Source organism: Rhineura floridana, chromosome 3, assembly GCF_030035675.1.
Source record: "Rhineura floridana isolate rRhiFlo1 chromosome 3, rRhiFlo1.hap2, whole genome shotgun sequence".
NCBI lineage: Eukaryota > Metazoa > Chordata > Lepidosauria > Squamata > Rhineuridae > Rhineura > Rhineura floridana.
In genome coordinates, this window is record NC_084482.1 from 30,699,479 (window position 1) to 30,719,123 (window position 19,645).

At 44.7% G+C, this 19,645-nt stretch overlaps 1 protein-coding gene across 2 annotated transcripts in view; it reads right to left on the reverse strand.

Moving 5' to 3' along the window:
* The window catches only part of BAZ2A (bromodomain adjacent to zinc finger domain 2A), an 85,072-nt gene extending 74,861 nt beyond the window's left edge, over positions 1-10,211 (reverse strand). For both annotated transcript variants that reach the window (XM_061615180.1, XM_061615181.1), the window contains exon 1: positions 10,034-10,211. The gene's annotated coding sequence lies outside the window, so the exon portion shown is untranslated. The remainder of the gene's footprint in view (positions 1-10,033) is intronic.
* Between the last annotated feature and the right edge of the window lie 9,434 nt (positions 10,212-19,645).

The window sequence follows — 19,645 nt, forward strand, 5'->3', positions numbered from 1 at the left end:
GATGCTTGTTTAGCATCATTTGTCTGTGATACTTGGATCTATAGAAGAATGGTATTTATTTCACCTTTTACTTCTCTTTTCTTTGCTAGATTAAAAAGATCTCCCTGCAGGTTGCTAGTTCCAGAAAGTAAGCAAGTGAATCATTGCTTCAGAACTGGCAAGTCACTCTTTCTCAGTGCCCCTATGTGGAACATGGGGATAATAATACTGGCTTGCCATACATCCTTGTTATAAGGATTGCAGAGAACTAGAGTTTGGCTCTGGGTTCAAATCCTTAGCCATCAAGTTCACTGGGTGACCTTTGACTAAGTTACTATCTCTCAGCCTAACCTACCTTACAGGGGTGTTGCGATGATAAAACTGGATACCTGCATATATACTACCACAGCATTTTAGAAGAAAGGCAGAATGCAAATGAGATAAATTTAAACTGAAATAAAAAGTGGAAAATGCATCATTTCTTCTCCAGAAAGGAGATTTAGGGCTGTAAAGTAGATAGGACTTAATCTCCTTGCTTTGCTATTTTTGGTCATCATTCCAGATTCCCTCAGATCTACATCCAACAAAACTAAACTTATTTGCAAAATCTCTCTGGAATACTTGGCCACCACAACACCTGGTTCACCGCATATCTTTCCATGTAGTACAGAATATGGCAGTGACATGCTCCTTGCACAGAAAGCTCATGGGCTAAAGCTGTGTGTTCACATTCTATTGCTAAATAATAGATGATGGAAGGAAGGGCTCCCAGGTTTTTCTACCCTGAAAAGTGAAGACAGTGCAGGACGGCATAACATTGCTCCTGCAGACCCCAAGGCAACTGCCAGTATATATGCTGGGCTGTGGTGCAGATCATCCTGAGAGTCAACTTCTACGTCTTGCCCAGGCAATGTTAAACCAACCCTTATATAATGATGTGGATGCAACCAATGGATAGGACAAAAGTGAAGGGAAAGAGCAAGGGAGATGAGTAAGGAACAACAGGAGGTTCTGATAAAATGGGCCAAAATCTAAACAGGGAATTGATGCTAGAACAAGGGCTTAAACTTGTGCAAACCAGGCCCATTTTCCTGGAAGCTCCAGATTTTGGATATCACCAGGCATAGCAATTCTAGCCTTGGTAACATTACAGGTGCCTTCATCTTTCTGCTATCCAAGAGGTGATGTCCACCACAGAACTGCACACCTATTTCTAAGCACTGAGAGACAAGCTATAAACTAGACCCTTTTCACCAGGCCCAGTTGTTTATTTTTCTGTCTGCATAGTATGTTGCAAACTGGGTACGTGAACAATTCAAAAGCACCATTGTGCCAAGACATGGTACTAAAAAAGAGCAGGAGACAGCAACCTGGCTGAAGCTAAGTAAGTCTGGGTCTGGTCAGTGCCCAGATGGGAGACCAGCTGAAGATGCCATGTATGTACACTACCTTGAGCTCCATTGTGGAAGAAAGGCAGGGATGTTTTTAAATAAATGAATAAACTGTGATTTTGCATGCTCTTCTCCATAAATACAGGGAAGATTTCTTCCACTGGGCAAACTGTGTTTTGTGCTCATAACCACAAGGCAACCATGTGTTCAATGCCATCCAGTCTGAAAAAGAAACTCAGAGAGATCTGAGGGATGGCTGACATGTGGCCCTCCAAATGTTGTTGCAGTAGAGCTCCCATCATCCCGTCATTAGCTATACTGGCTAGGGCTGATGGGAGGGCTATAAATTAGACTCCTGACATCAATAATCTCTACTGGCATGCATGTTCATCAAGCACTGACTTGAGTGTGTGAAAATGAATGAGCCATCACAGATAAATCACCTCATTGCACCTCAGACAAAATACTGCTGGAGTCCCTTCACACATTCAGCTGTGAGTCATCAAAGCCCTCTTTACATATGGATCATGCAAAGGGACATCACAGACAGAACTGAGCTGCAGGGCTACATGGCTGGCCCTGATCCCAATGTTGAACGGCAATGCTACCTCTGCCCCTGATGTCCATGTGTTAGGTGTGGATAGGTATGGATGACGGCAAAGGAAAGCCTACATGTGCACATCTATATGTGCATAGGCTATCCATGCACTCTGGAACCCCTCATGTATGTAGGCGTCTGTGTGCATAAGCTTTCCTTTGCAAATGGCTGTGCCTCATGTGTGGATGTTGGGTGGGTGGGGGATGCAGATCCTTGGGGGCAGGACCAGCAGGATCTTGAACCTCTGTTCTATGCATGAAGGTCAGTGTGTTAAGTAATCAAGTAATGACAAATCAAGCAATGTTATGTGCATGTGTGAACCAGCCTCCATTCCCAAAATCATCTGTTGGGGCAAAGGGGGCCACTCTCCAGAATAAAATGCTGCAAAATGCGCGCAGAACCCTGAGTTTGATAGCTGTTCAGATATCTGATCTTCTCCCCCAACCCCTACACACAAACACATTTGTGGTCACATTTGCCTTCGAAAGAGGAAACTTCCCAAAATTGAGGAAATTGGTTGGTAAAAAGGAAACTGAAAGGCAAAGTCAAATAGGTCAAGATAGCCAGAGTGGTGTAATGGTTAGGGGGCTGCAGGATTTGAATCTCCACTCCACCATGAAGTTCACTGAGTGACCTTGGGCCAGTCACTGTCTCTCAGCCTAGCCTACCTCACAGGGTTGCTGTGAGGATAAAGTACAGAGGGGAGGACCATATACGCTACCTTGAGCTCCTTGGAGGAAAGGTGGGATATAAATGTAATAAATCAATAATAAAAGAAATCGCTCCAAAATGCTTGTGGGTTGTTTAAAAACACAATTATCAGATGCTCAACTAGAGTTTGTGCTGCAGACCAGGAAATGTATCATCAGGTCAAAGAGGATGCCAGTGTGGTTAACTAGCAGAGTCAAAGAAGCATGAGTGCTGGGTCAAGCTACTATCCACGATGGCTATGCTCTGCCTCCACAGTCAGAGGCAAGATGCCTTTGAATACCAGTTGCTGGGGGCCTGCAGGAAGGGCGAGTGCTCTTGCACTCATGTCCTGCTTGCAGGTTTCCCATAGGCATCTGGTTCGCCCCTGTGAGAAGAGGATGCTGGACTAGATGGGCCATTGGCCTGATCCAGCAAGGTTCTCCTTAGTGTTCTTATGTAAACACAAAACAAACTGGAGGCACCACTACTTATTGGAAAAGACTTTTGCAATTCTGTAGAGCTACATAGGCTGTTAGCAGCTCTGCCTATGGATGAATCAGCTCTCCAAGCGGAGTGCCCCACGCATCCTTTTGCCCAACACCTCCAGCTATGTCCAGAGTGTCAAAACATCCAATAAACAAACCCCAGCGAAGGGGAAAGAATGGGTGGGGAGAGCAGCATTCCCTCCACGGCTTTCCAGCAACTGGACAAGACACAACAAGTTTCCTTCGGCTGCTGAGTGAGCAGAGGAGTTGGAGCAATTTATACACTTTGCAAGCCCCGCCCTTCTCTGTCCCCCATTGACCTGTGGCCATGCTGACTGCCGGTCACCAAGTGAGAAGGGTGCATCTTCCTGGGCAGGGGTGGGGAATCTTGTTCAGCCCACCAGCAGCATTCCTTTCTGGGCAACCTTCCGAGGACCACATGCCAGTGGTGGGTGGGGCCAAAGGCAAAGTAGGCAGAGCAATGAATGTAAATTTGACCTTTGTACACTAGGCTACTTTCTGCACACACACTCTCTCCCCTCTTTTTCCTCCATCTGGGCAAGCAAGTTCCAGGACACACTCCAGCTAGGCAAAAACCCTGGGGGTGCAAAATAAGGCCAGAGAGAGGTAGGTCCTGGGGAGGGCTGTGAGGGCCAGAGACAGAGGGCGCTTATTTGGTCCCCAAGCCTGAGGTTCCTCATCTCTGTTCTAGGGCCAGGGTTATCAAAAGCAGAGACCTGCATAGACTTTTGAGTTTGCAGAAACCCTCTAGCCAAGCATTTCCCAACCAGGTGCCCTCCAGATGTTTTACACTACAACTCCCATCAGCCCCATCCATGCTGGCTGATGGGAGTTGTAGTCCAAAAACAGCTGCAGGGGACCAAGTTGGGGAAAACTGCTCTTGCTCTCCCAGAGACAAAGCCCTCCTTTGCCTCTGGTGGAATGTAGCGCGTATGAAACTCTGAACTGGAAGTTGTTAATTGAAACTTCCCCTCAGCTATGACCTTACTAGATAGGTTTAGGGAAGTCACTGCTCTCTCTGAGCCTTGGTCCCCTCATTTGAAATACAGGAATTATAACAACCTACCCTACAGGGCTGTTGCTAAGGTTAACTGAGATCATCTCTCTGAAGTGCTTTGAACACCAAAGTATTAGTATATTGTCTCCAGATAATTAAGAAAAAACCCTCAAAAAGGTAAAGCTCCTCAGATCAATTTCTAAGAAAGGCTTGTAACCTGCCTAACTCCAAATATTTGGGTGGCTGAGAGAGACAGCGAGGTTTCCGACTATTAATTCTAGAGTCCACTTCACGAAGTGGGAGTCATGGTTATGCCTATTTCACAGATAGGAAAGTCAGACCTAGTGTGATATTGGTCAAAGACAAAAGAGGAATGCCACATTCCCTAGCCAATGGCTACGCTTGCTGGGGCTGATGGGAATTGTAGCTCAGCAACATCTGGAGGATCCAAGGTTCCCCACCTGGGCTGGCTCATGGTCCCAATTCAAGGAATGAGATGCTCAAAGTGACAGGTGAACAGTTTGGAAGGCATTCCTGCAGCTTGGGCTTCCCGCTAGGGCCTCTTTGCTGGCGAGCTCCCTTAGGTTTTTTTGCCAGCGTCAGAGAGCTTTCTTCGCCAGCCGCCCACGCTGCACCGTTCCGCCACCCGCCTCGCAGCCTCTGCAGACAACAAACCAAACGCCGCCCTCCTCGTCCTAGGGACACACGGCTGCCGTGCCATCTATTTTCCTAGCTCCCCAGCAAGATCCACACACACAGGCAGGCCGAGGAGGGCAAGTAAGCAGAAGGGAGGTGGCTTTAGAAAGATGGCTGGAACGAGCTTCAGCCTCCTGGAGAACAAATATGCTCGCGGGCCTGCACTTTCCACGTACTGCGTGCGCCCGGAGAACCAAAAACACCAAAGCTGCTCCGGAGGGTGGGGGCTGCAGGGTAGGTGGCTGCTTGAAAAAGGAGTTGGCTGGACGGATCTAGATTGGTTCTCTCCGGCGGCTTGGAAACACCCCCTCCTTCCTCCCCCCCCCGCTTTGTGTGTCACCGTCGCTCCCGGGATCTATCGAAAGCAGCAGACGCTCCCACGCCCATACAAACAAACAAACCCAGAGGCCATTATAGCCTGCGCACGCTGCACGCCGCGCTACTGCTGCAAGGTGCAGGCGGGCAAGCAAGGAAAGACAGATGGTTCGCCTTTTGTAAGGGAGCCCCTCCTCTTCCCCAGCTGCTGGAGCCAAACACTTCCTTTCCCACCAGGTTAAGTAGCAGCAGCAGTAGCAGGCCAGCGCGCGCGGGCGGACACCCACGCACCCTCCCTCCGGCCTGCAGGCAAAGCGATCTGCCTCCTTGTGAGTCACAAGCAGAGAGAGTCAAGCACAAGAGCATGCCCGCCCCAAGCGGAACAGTCTGATGGGGAAACGCAGGAAGAAAGAGGTGACTCCGCAGACAATGACACTTAAAAAAACAACACCAACCCGACCAATACATCCGGAATAAGTGATCCGGATTAACATCCCTACAAGTGCACATATAAAGGACGGTAGTCCTGATTGGGATAACTCCATGGCAGTAGTGTACAGTAATGGCAAATTCAGAAGTGCAGTGGCCCTTCATGATGGTCACAATCACACCCCTTTCCCCTTTTTGTTGTTGCTGGGTTGAGAATAATATCCTTGATAATGTCTTCTCCCACAACAACAGACGTTCCTAAGAGTCAATAAGCGTGAAAGGGGGGAGTGCTGGCTACTGAGAAGAGTCTTCTCAGTGGCTGACTCACCTCCTTTCACTCTGGCTCCAATCTGCAGGAAAGGGCAAGGAAGCATGCTAGAAGACTCTTCTCAGTGGCTAACACAGTCCCCTTTCACGCTGATTGGCTTGTAGAATGCTGGAGACATTGGAACCCTGCTGGCAAAAAAGTAAGGGGTCTAAGAGCCCCTGAATGACTACACCCTGCTCCACAGCACTTCGAGAGACCTACACCCAAGCTTTCCCAGGAAGTAGGCTCCACTGAACACAGAGGGGCTTGCTTCTGAATAAAAATGCATAGGATTGCACCGGGAAGCAGGCTAAGAACCTGTTTGTGTTTTGTGATCCTGAGTATGTAAGGAAAGGGTTGTGAGATTCTTATTCTGATGGCACTGCAGACACCAGCAGAGAGGTATATCTCCCATGTGTGTACATACTGATGCCTACACATAGAGGCTTGCTGTATTGAGCTACAGAGTTGTCAAGAGTTCAGAAAGGAAAGGAGCCTTCCTGGAGCAGTGATGTGTCAGGAGGAGGCAGCGCTCCTCAAACAAACTTGATATCTCTCTCCCAACCCATGTCCTTTGACATGTTTGTCCATGTTTATCCACCTCCCAACTGAGAAACCTGATTGGATATCTGTGCACCTCACTCTTACAACAATTAGCACAAAAACATCCCCCATACTTACTAGGGATAGGGAACCTATGGCCCTCCAGATGTTTCTGGATTAGAACTCCCATCATCTCTGCCCATTGGCCATACCAGATGGGGCTGATGGGAGTTGAAGTCTCAACAACAACTGAAGGGCTGCAGGTTCCCCAACTCTGGTAAATACATACATACCCCCCTAACCAGATTCTGTAGACTTTTTTCTCTCCATAGCATTTGTCTCCGAGCTGTGGTCCTAGCCCGTGTTTGCACTATGTATTTAAAGCAGTGTCATACCACTTTAAACAGACATGGAAAATAGCAGCGTAGCAATTTGGAAAGGATGCCTGAGTGATATGATGTGCTTTACCACCACCAAAAAAAAAGAATAAGGAACTCGGCACAAGAATTGGATTCCTTAAGGCAGGGATAGCCAATGTAGTGCTGTCCAGTTGTTGTTTGATGACAACTCCTATCAGCCCTCCCAACATGGGAAAGGGCTGTAGCTCAGTGGTTGAGCATCTGCTTTGCATGCAGAAGGTCTCAGGTTCAATCCCCAGCATCTCCAGGTAGGCCTGGGAAAGACTCCTGCCTGAAAATGTGGACAGCCGCTGCAAATCAGTGCAGACAATACTGAGCTAGATAGACCAATGATCTGACTCAGTGTAACGTGGCTTCCTATGGCCCTAGTGGTCAGAGATGATCCATTTTGTTCCATACATTGGATCTCTCTAGTTTCTTAACCTCCATGAACAGTTGTCGACTGTTGTGAATTCTAAATTCTTGCAAAGGCAGCTCCATTTTGCACAGAGACTAACAACGCACCATAAAATAACACTTTCTTTACATTTTTAATAGACCAGTCTCATTCAAAAGGGGGCCTGACTCTCATTTATGAAAAGGGCTGTGATTTTGCCACAGCAAGGAATGTGGTATTAAAAATACAGTTTCCTGCTGGTTTCATCTCCCTCCCTCCCTTTTAGCATGGCTGCAAAGATATACTTGAAAATGTTTGGGCAATGCTTGCCAAAAGAGATGGATAAATGAGATTTCCAGTTGGTTAGAGAAGAAGCTTTCAGTGGCCAGCTAGTTTATTATCCCTATTCACAAAGAGGAAAACCAGAATAAGTTATGCAAAATATTAAAATACAAAATTGCTTTTTAGAAAAATTATGCAATTTTCTCTTATTTTGCAAAATTATGCATTTTTATATGAACAATACAGAATCCAACTTTTCTTGCTGCAGAAATGGGGGGGAATAGTTCAAAGCACACACACCCTTGTTCAGTAGGCAATGCATACTGGAACTATAGATATCACTCTATAGGTAGAATATACAAGCCCAGAAACATCAAATCCAAAAAGATTCAAGGGAACTGGCTTTGCAACATTCCCAAGGTCAGAGCCAGCCCTACTATTAGATATAGTGAGGCAGCTGTCTCAGGCAGCAAATGCTGGTGGATGGCAGTGAGGTGTTAGAAAGCAGAGCTGTGTGTGCCATGTGGCCTGCCTTGTACTCCCTAAGCTACCCTGCTGCTCTTAGGTGCACTCAAGGATGCCCTGAGCTGCTACTGGGGGGAAGGGCAGGAGATTAGATAGATAGATAGATAGATAGATAGATAGATAGATAGATAGATAGATAGATAGATAGATAGATAGAGTAGGGCCCCGCTTTATGGCGTTCTGTTTTCTGGCGTTCCGCTGATGCGGCAGCTTTCAATTAGGAGAAACCCCATTTTAAAGCCGATTTTGTGCTTTTGCAGCATTTTGCAGCATTTTCGCGTCATTTTTGCATGATGCAACCCATTATAGTCAATGGGTTCCGGTTTACAGCAATATCTGCTTTACAGCGGGGGCCTGGTCCCTAACCCGCCGTATAAGCGGGGCCCTGCTGTAGATAGATGATAGATGATAGAGGACATGCCTCTCCTCCTTTTGCTAGTGTTGTTCAGCTGTCAGTCTGGTCAGCTTCAAAACAGGGCGAGGGGGGGACATCTTGTTCTTCACCTCAGGCAACATAATGTCTTGGGCCATTCATGGCCAAGCTTCAAGGAAATTGCCTGTATTGAGTGATCATCCAATTGCTAAGCCAACAGCCTCAGGCCAATAGGAAATTCAGGAAACCCACCACTACTAGGCTGTCTACCCTAGTCATGCCAAGAAGTGTCACCCCATTGGGTGTGTGCATACTCACCATCCAGCTGAATTCAAATAATGCTATGGCCAAGGCTGCAAGTTATCATATGGCCAGAGCATGTATGGTCCTATCATTAGGACAGTGGTGAAGGGTTCCAAAGCAGAGCCATCCTCCCCCAAAATATGAGGATCCTTGACAGCATTGCTGGCCTCAGAGGGCAAAGTCAGACATTTTCTGGTGCTCAAGATGTAAAACAGCACAAGAGGTCCTATGAGATAATTCTCAGTTGGAATGTCCCACTTCATCCAGGCTAAAGGGGGGAGACTCTTCTGAAGGTGCCTTGCAAATTAAGGCCACCAAAGTATTGGAGCAAGGAAGCTCATTCATTCATTCAATTATTCATGAACTCTGCAAGCTCATTCATTCACTGCATGGGGTATAGAAATGGGACCCCAATTTTACAGGGGGAAACTGAGGAAAAACAGCAATAGAGCTCACAACATAGCCACACAAAAATTGATTTGCGCATATCTTCTTCCCAGAGTCATCCCAACACTCAGCGTATCACACTCACCCATGAGGCCCCCCTGTATTTCAGGTTCTGCTCCTGCTCTGCAGGACTGCGATCTCCCTGGTTGTCATCCCAATGGTACTTCCTCATGAATGAATGTTCAAAACCCTGAGTCAAGTTTCTAATGGTGTTAAGCCAAAAAGGACAGCCAAGTGAGGGACAAAAGAAAGGTGGCCACTCCAGGGGCAAATACCCTTTTAATAGAATTACCCAGGTGTCCTTGCTCTAACCACTAGATAACATCTCTCCAAGTGTATCTTTCAAAGAAGCTCCAGAATCCTGGATTTCCAAACAACTTCCAAGTCCCTTTCGAAGACTGAATATCCATTTCCTACTTCTAAGCAGGTGTGCTTCCTGCCTAGACTTTGGGGTGCCAGTCATCACCAAACCAAAAGTCCTCCTTGCTTTACACAGGAGCACCAGCCAACTTGAATTCCCCTTCTGGAAAGTGGGAGCAATTTGTTTCGTGCACGGGGCTTAGCCCACCACCGATCTGTCTGTCCCTCACTCTCCCCCTCCCCTCTTCCCCACTGCCTTTGAGAGAGAGCTTGTCATGGAAGGCAGAAACAGCCCAGAATACTTCTGCCGTTGGGACCCAGGAGACTCCAATCGGCAGCTGCTGCAGGCAGAGGAAAGAGGGGGGGAGCCTTCTGATGGTGAAGCAAGAACTCTCAGGCTCCGCCTGAATCGGATCGGATCAGCGGGATCATCTGGGTTTCCCTCCACGCACCGCTCACCCTTCCCACTCGTGGTCCATGCAACCTGTGCCCCTTACCTGGCGGGGAAGGGTTCTCCAAGGGATGGGATGGGGGTGGGGAGGAGAGCTGGGTTGGAAGCAGGAGGAGGGTCCTGGGGTTTCCCAACAGTTTCTGTCTTCCTCTCTCTCTCTCCTCTCTCTCTGTCTGTGTCTCTCTCTGGCTGGGAGCAGGTGGCTGTTGAAACCCTCGCGCTGATGTCACCAGGCTCGGGCTGCTGCTGTTGCTGCTGTCTCCTCCCCAGCCCCATGCAAGAGGCAGAGGCAAAAGACAGCGCTATGAATTATTTAAAGGTGCAGGAGCCATTTACAGGCAAAAACAACGCAACGAGGGAGACTTGCAAAAATAAAAATGGGGGGTGGGCGCAATCGTCACCCCAACCCCTTTCTCCGACCCCCACTCCGTTGCCTGCTTTTGAAATGGGGACACGCAGGAGAATCCTTCCGGTGAAGGAAGGGGGAAAGATGCCCATCTGTAAGGAACCCCTCCCCTCCCGCTCTAATGGTCTTTAATAGGTCACTAATGGCCCTTGTCACGCGGTTGCAAGCGGGAACGCACCGTCAATGGCACCTCAAGGCAGACAGGGAGGGCGAGAAGCAACAAGAACCTATTAGATACCGATCTGAAGTAAGGATTTCCCCCAGTCGGCCCACCCGTCCCCGGTCTCTGGGAAAGGAAGGCTGCAATCCTGCGCACGGTTTCCTGTCTGGATACTGAACGCAGTAGGGCTTATTCACACCACTAAACATGCGTAGGACCGAGTTGTATTAGGTGGTTTGTGTGGCTGTGGAGCAGTCTCAATTTATATTAAGTTGGGAAGATGGAAAAGCCTAGCCCTGAAGCCCCATTAAATTTGTAATTTAGGAAGGCCACCACCCCATGCGACAGTAGGGGACCATAAACCAGCACAGACATTGCCCCCACCCCAGGGAATTCCATAATGGTTTATAATAGTCCGCAATAGGAAAAACCCAAAACAGTCATTCTAAATCTTATACGCACTTACCTGGGAGAAAGCCCCACTGAACTCAATAGGGCTTACTTCTGAGGCCCTCTCCAAACTATTGCTTTTTGCTGGTGTATTCTGTCTGCAACATATCAATGGTGCAATAATAGTGCATTAGTGATGGGTTTATACTGGACCATCCACAGTTCATTCCACTTTATTCATTGTTCTGCTATGGTTACCCAATGTTACCGTATTATTGCCACCTGGAGGGACACCCTTGCACTGTAGCGCAACAAAAGTGGAACAAAACAACATCCCTGGAACATCTGTGGTGTGAAAAGTTACAGGATTTCAGCAAGAAGGCAATGGGGCATGCACTGATTGGAAGCAAAGCAGTATTTCTGCCCCAAAACTTTTGCAGGGGTAATCATTATTGGAAGCAGGATCACATATAACTGCCACAATACCATCATGAGCACAAATCATTATGAATGCACAATAAAAAGCTTATGTGGAGCAGCCCCCAAGTAGACATATAGGATTGTTCTGTAACTGATCCTGAGGCAATGACAGAGAAAAAAATATAATTAATTAAAATTCTCAATTGGATCATGTTCTTTGATGTCATTTTTTTCTTAAATAAAAATGTAAATAAAATAACAATAGGCCGGGGAAGGAACTGGCAATCCCCCCCCCATATATACAGTCTGCCTAGTCAACGTCACAAGATGTCACCCTAAGAGTCGGAAACGACTCGCACTACAAGTGCAGGGACATCTTTACCTTTTTATCACCCCTCAGCTCTGAATTAATTTTACAAACTACCTGAGCAGCTCTTTAGGGCATTGTTAATTCCATTGTCATTAGAAGAGTTTTATATTGGTATCAAACCAAGGTAGACCATGAGCACCCTTTGCAAGATCAGAGCCCTTAGTTAGATCAATACCATGAGCAAGTCAGGCTGCCAAGCAAAGAGTCAAAATAGTTAATCAATGCAGATGCATCAAGGCCAAAGAAGAGAGCCAAAAAGAGAATGAGCATAAAGCCTGCTCTAAGTCAATCCCAAAGCAGAAGAATCAAAAAGATGGACTTCAAAACTGGAGGTCAAGAACTCAAGAGACAGACTGATGTGCCGAAAGTACAACTCACAGGTATGGTGGGTAGAATCCTGAGCATACAAAAGGGGGGCCTGAAAGAGCAAGGGGGTAGGGGTCAAATTTCAAGGCCAGCCCCTTTCCCTCCCAAGTGCTTTCAGCAGCAGGATTACAAGAGCTATCTTCATGGATCACATCCACACCATACATTTAAAGTGTATGGCTTCCCCCAAAGACTCTTGGGAATTGTAGTTTACCCCTCACAGAGCTATGTTTCCTAGCACCTGTAGCAAACTACAGTTCCCAGTATGCTTTAGGGGAAGCTATGCGCTTTGTAAGTATGCTTAACATGTATGGTATGGATGAGACCATAAAATTATGTCATTTGTAAAGTAACTCAGAGACCTATGGGCTGTACAAAAGTTAAAACATAATAGTGCTCTTGTCAGTTTACAGTCTAAACTGGTTTATAAATCCTGTTAAACAACCATTCCAGATCTGCAGCAGTTATAAGCATCCAACCCTAGTTTAGATTGCTGTAGGCCCTCAAGTTGGACAATCTGGTAGGTGTGCTGATCTCATTGTTATGGCCAGAAGAGGGTGCTGGTAATGTGGTGTAGCAAACTGGGTGATTGTGGCAATATAAGAAAGCACCAGGTAGAGACTTACATTTGTTGTTATATGCCTTCAAGTTGATTATGATTTATGGCGACCCTATGAATCAGCGACTTCCAGTAGCATCTGTTGTGAACCACCCTGTTCATATTCTGTAAATTCAGGTCTGTGGCTTCCTTTATAGAATCAATCCATCTCTTGTTTGGTCTTCCACTTTTTCTACTCCCTTCTGTTTTTCCTAGCATTATCGTCTTTTCTAGTGAATCATAGAGACCTACATTATCCATCTCTATTCCAGTAACCAGTTCATTCCCTATACAGAGTTAATAATAATCAGCAGCTAGTTTTGCTTGCAGCTTATTAGTAGGAGAGGGAACTATAACTTGCAAAGGTCTTGGCAGGTCACCAGCAGCACTATAACCAAATATCTGATCCTAGTTTGCAATAGACCAAGGGGTGTCAGGAGAGGAAGGTGAAGAGAAATGGTTGTCAGGGAAAGAATGTGATTATTACTTACATGTAGGGTATGGAGACCAAGAGTGTGTGCCAAAGACTATTAAGTGCAAGCTCCATATATATGTTTTAGTATGTGCCCTCAGATCTGCCAGAAAGGCTCTGTTCTTCATCCCCTCCTTTACACAGGATGCAGGCTGGCCCTGCTTTGTGGGAGACACTAGGCTCACCTGAGCCTAGCTTCAGGCCTACCTGGACCAAAATATTTTGCTGTTTGAGGCAAAGGGCAAAATGGTGTGTGTTCCCCAAATTCCACATAGACAAAAACCAACCAGAATGGCATTTGAATCTTACCAGTGATGGGACATTGTCGTCCACACTTGAAGACAGCATGTTAACTTTGGGGCACAGAGCAGGCTGGTAGTGCACACAGCTCTGTCCTCCAACATTTAATGGCTGTAAACCACCCAGAGCTTCGGCTATGGGGCGGTATATAAATGTAATAAATAAATAAATAAATCTCACCACCAGCAGCATCTGATGCCTGAGGCAGCTGTCTCACTCTGCCTAATGGTAGGGCCAGCCCTGAACAGCTTACATTGGCATATGATAAGGTGGCCTTTTCAGAGGGTGTTATGGGTGGGCTGACACAGTTTTATTTAAAATTTTGGCTAAAGTTCCAGTCCTATTCACACTTATTTGACAGTAAGCACCATGGAACACAATGGAACTTACTTCTGAGTAAGTACTCACGAGATGTGCCATTTTCTGGACTTCCCAGGAGGAATCGCTCCGCCTGTGCTGCCTCTGGGACGGGCTCCCGTCTTGGTGGAAACTTTTTCAGTTTAAAAACCAGTCAGAAGGGCTTTTTGACTGGGGAAAATTTCTTCTGGATAAGGAAGAAACGTAGAGATTTTCCACAGAGCTTTGTTGTGTTTGTTGGAGGCTGGAATTCTGTGAAAGAAGGTCTTCCAGCAGCTCGGACGGAGCTAGGATTTCCAACCAGCTCAACTGATTAAGTGAGCTGTTTTTTTTTTCTTCAAAGAAAAACGGATTAACAGGCAAGCATTCTCCTGTCTTTTCTCATTATTTTGTTATCAATACAGCTAAAGAGATTTGTCAAAGAACCAGCAATTAAGAAACCCTGGGTGAGTCATAGCTTTCTCTTTTATTCACGGAGCTAAGGGGAAGAAAATAGAAATAGTTTATCTTTCTTTTTATTGCAAAAAGCTGGCATGGAATTCAGCATTATAAAGATTACAAACGGCTGAGGGGTTTCTAATTTAAAGAGAAAAAAGTTTTTTTTTATTTAGAAGACTTTTGAGTAATATATGTCTGGGACTATTTTTCCTGTTTACTTTTTTTTTTTTTGACGTATCTGCTCATTCTTCCTGCTACTAATTATTTGGATGCTGTGAATTAAAGTTGTTTGGGCACTTTTGGACATACAAGAGATAAGGCAGTTCGTCTTGTCTAGAGGGTGACATCAGCTGGCTTGAAAGATTAACTCCTTTGTAACTGGATAAAGAAATAAACTGTTCTTTGCTTGGGACATTGGAAATTGAAGGGATTGTGTTTTTTTTGGTTTTAAGAATGACAATCAAGAAGGTGGTTGAGATCATGGATGTACAAGAAGGGACTTTCTCTTTAGATATGTTTCAGAAAATAATGAATGAGATTAAGCTAACAAAACAAGAACTCAGAGATAACAGACAAGTGATGATAAGTGGATTTGGCGAAATGAGACAGGAGCTGAAAGAAATTCAGGATTCTATGAGAAAGGAGAACAAAGATAAATTTGGAAAATTAAAAAAGGATGAAAGAAAAATTAAAGGGAAGGTTCAAGCCCTGGAGATTGGATTAAATATGGTCTTGGAAAAAGATTTGGATTTCCTGGCTGTGATGGATCCTGGAGACAAATATTACTGTTTGGAATTCAGCACTGTCCCTGAAGGAATTGGTGAAGAGATTGGAGATAAAGATATCATCGGTTCGAAAAAATTCATGGACTGGAAGGATTTGATGGAACTTGAAATGGAGAAAGTTTACAGAATTAATTCCTGTTTTGTGACAATGAAAAACCCTTCAAGAGATGTGCTAGTGCATTCTGTAAAAGAGAGGAACAGAGATGCGGTTCTGCAACAATACTTCAGTGATACGTTCGGAAATGATGGCAAGAAAATATTTGTGATGACGGAAATCCCTATTAGACTCTTATTATATGACTATGACAGCAAGATTATTGGGTGCGTAAAGATGGAAGATGGAAGATGGAATCAACACGGATAAAGGAAGAAGAGCGATTTGAAATTACTGGATTTAATAGACTTGAAGAGTTGGATTAATTGACATGTTTATCTAGAAAAAAAATTATGGACATATATCTCAAGGATTGGAAACTTCTCTTTGACTTTTTGTAGAAGAATAAAATGATATGATGTTAATGAGATTTGATACCAACTAAGATAACTGCTGGAGGAAGGTGATTTTATAATTTATCAAGAGACAGGTTTGTTATATATTATAGACCTATAGCTGAACTACGACAAATCGGAAGTCAATAGTTTTTCTTTTTTTTCTTTTTTTCTTTTTTATTGTATTAGTTTTAATTTGTGTTTTTCTTTTTGTATTGTCTTGATTTTGAAAAATTGAATAAAAATTAATTGAAAAAAAACAAGATGTGCCATTTTCTCCCTTGTTTGTATTTTGATATATTGCTAGTTTTATTTTGTGTGTATGTGGATTGCTTTAACTATATTTTTAAAAATTGGTTTTGTATGGCACTTCACACACTGGGTTTAGTAGAAAACTGCATTGGTGTGGACACACTAAAAATAAAATAAATACTTTGAAATACAGTTGAATTCCATATTCTGTGAAAACTATAAAGTTGTTGTTGCTAAATTCATATCCTGTTCTTCCTTCCAAAAGAAGCCCAGAGTGGCACACAACAATAAAAACAGCTTTGAAACAATTCCAGTACAGATGCAGACTGGGATAAAGTCATCTACTTAAAAAGACTTGTTGTTTATAGAACTTAAATAAGTAAAACGGACAATTTAAATTTGCAATTCATTGGTTAATTTGGATAATGCAAGTTGCTCTATTAAAGAAAATGAAATGTCATTAAGAATGATAGAATGAGTACTATTAAAACATGACAAATAACCAAGAATTTAAAAGTTTGACTATCAGATAATACCAGTCTAATCTGGCTGTGGATTAATCAGGAGTTAAATAACTGCAATCAGTGGTATTGCTCAGTAATGTACATTAAATTAATTCAAGATCAAAGGAGTAAACTAATATCTTCAAATCTGAGTCAATATCCAAGACAGAGTTGACTGCGTTTAAAACCAATAGAAATAAATGGTTTTAGGCACACCATGACCAAACTCATCACTGGATTGTGACCCTGGTGTTTATAGTCTCTTCCTCCCATTTTAATACAGGGGAGAAACCAGGGCTGTGGAGTTGGAGTTGGAGTCGTGGAGTCGGAAGCAATTTTGGGTGGGTCGGAGTCGGTAGAAATGTACTGACTCCGACTTCAAAATAAAATTAATATTTTAATATTAATATTAATTTATTAATATTAATACTTTAATATACATTTGCCATTTATGAAGGAGTCAGAGTCAGACAGTAGAAAAATTAATATACATTTGCCATTTATGAAGGAGTTGGAGTCGGACAGTAGAAAAATAGAGGAGTCGGAGTCGAAGGTTTGACATACCGACTCCACAGCCCTGGGAGAAACTTCCAATCTTATGCAACCTGGCACCTTCCAGGTGTTTTGAACTACAATGTCCATCCCAGTGATGATGGCTAAAGCTGATGGGAACAATAGTCCAAAATATGTGAAGGGTACCAGGTTGGAGAAGGTTGCTTTAAAAGAGAGTAACTTTCTCTCAGCCTCAGTATTCCAGGGGCTGAACAGGGCTGATGCTTGTGAGCAAGGTGTACAGTAGTTGGGTTTTATTTATTGATTCTCTGCTGTAAATTTACTGACTGATGTTGACGCTTATCAACACTTCAGCTGTAAAACAGAATTTGCATAATGGTCCTAAGAAGCGGATCCAAACAAATATGAAACTCAATTTTCCTTTTGAATGATATGGAAACAAAAAGCAGTTGTTTCAACGCTAATTGTGCTTTTATCGTCTGTGTTCCATTCCAGAGGAGGCTGCATTTCATTGGTGGACAACTGCAACATTGTATGTTCAGATCAGCCCAATAAGAGTTGCTGAATGTGGAGCCTGTATTAGAAAGCCCTGCTTCCCAGTTCTTGCTGCATGGAGGGAGGCTCTGATTGCCCAGTATGGAAGAACAGATTCACTGGCCTGCATATGCTCAGATACACTCTTTTCCTGAATTATTCTTTGATAAATTCTAATGGTGAGCTCTGGCATTGCAATCAGTTTTGGAAGTAAATCTTGGTTTATATTAAGTCCTCGATTAAGCGTTTCCTGAACCAGAATGGAATAATTCTCATAGCTAACATGCCCCCAAATTTCCCTCCTTCTGCTTTCAAGGGAATCCAAACTGTGTCACAGGCTGCTCTTGGGGTGATATACAGCTCTCCAGGGCTGGGCAATTAGTTGCTTGGTGAGCATGTAACAGCATATGCTTATAATGATTGAAACTGCCAGTTTCAGCAGAAACGGTAGGAAGGCTGCAAGCCCCAGAGGAAGCAAGATAGGAGCAGGGGCAATTGTTAAAATGTCAACCTGATTTCTATAGGGCATGCTCTAAACTAAAGCACATGGGTGCGCTGTCTTGCAAAGTCACTTTGCAATCCACACCATTTATATTACATTGCCAGAAACGCTGTCTAAGGTTTGCCTACCAAATTGCAAAAGAACAGGTTCCTCCCCTAAGAACATAAGATGAGCCCTGCTGGATCAGGCCTAAGGCTCATCTTGTCCAGCATGCTCCCAGTAGCCAAACAAGTGCCTATGGGAAGCTCACAAATAGGCCCTTATAACAATGGCACTCTCCCCATCTGTACTCTGCAGCAGGAGCGGGAAATCTGTGCTCCTCCAGAAGTTGCTAAACTGCAGCTCCCATCCTCCCTGCCCCATTGGCCATGCTTGCTAGGGCTGATGAGAGCAACAGCTGGAAGGCCCCAAATTCCCCATTCCTGCTGTGCAGCAGCTTGTACGCATAGGCATACCATCTCTGATACTGGAGGAGGGCACTGTCATCGTGGCTAGTAGCCATTGATGGCCTTAGCCTCCCTGAATCTCTGAATGCTTAACTCATCCAGGTTATGGTCAGTTTGCAAAACTGGAATTGGGCCTCAGTGTTTAGTTTTTCATGAGAGGAAACAGAGCTCAAGTTAAGTCTAACCTAGAAACACCCCCTCCGCCTTCCGCCCTCGTCTGATTAACAAACAACATTAATACACGACTGATGCACTTCTGAGAGATGGCCGTGCTTTGAGGGGGCAGGAGTGCCCTTTTTAAGTAGGGGGAAGATGGCAAAGAGATTGGGGGGCAGACAAGAAAATATTCTCAGCAAGAATAACAGTTCATTTTCATTCTTGAACATGCACAAGGTTAAATTGCAAAAAAGCTGTTTATTTTAAGAGAGTTGGTTGTGGAAGAGAACACTGTGTTTAGATACCTTTGGACTTTGTGTTTGATAACAGGAGGTTGTTGTATTTCTGCAATTCGTTTCACTTTGTTGTACTGATTAGTCTTGCCATTTATTCTTAAAGAAGCCCTTTCCCCCCATATATTTTCCCCTCCCTCTGCCCATTACCCCCTTTTTCCCTCTTCCAGCTGCCACAAATAGGAAAGAGCATCTGTCCCAGGTTCAGTCCCCGGCATCTCCAGATGAAACTGGGAGAGACCCGTCTGAAACCTTGGACGGCTGCTGCCAGTCAGTGAAGACAACATTCGGCTAGATGGACCAATAGGCTGACTCAGTATAAGGCATCTTCCTATGTCCTTAGATTGAGGTGGTGCTGAATAGGCCACAACCCTGAATCCTGGCCTTCCTCTGATATTTTTGGAGGAAAAAGAAAGACACCTTAAAGTATGTTTGTGACTGTTCATTTGGTCTTTTATATTGTTTCGGAGGGGACTGAATCCTACGCTTGCCCTGTGGAGGTTACTGTGCACGAGACCAGAAAGCAACCCAGCATGAGATCCAGCCACCTAGGTACTAGAATCAAAAGCATAGTCTTTAGATTTTAAAGCTGTCATTAAAAACAAAAAACCCTGGCCCACTCACTTTTTGCACCTGATGACAGCTGACCATCTTTGGGGTAAAAAAGGGATTGGGGCTTCCCCCTCTTTAACTAAGGCAGCAAAGGCTTCTGCCTGAGACAACAGCATGTCACGCTCTCCAGGTTAATCAGGGGAAATCCCCCCAAAGTGCTTTGTACCAAGTCAGGCCATCTAGCTCAGCGTTGTCAACACTAACTGGCAGCAGCTCTCTAGGATTGCAGATAGGGGTCTCTCCCAGCCCTATCTGGAGATGCTGGGGATTGACCCTGGGACCTTCTGCATGCAAAG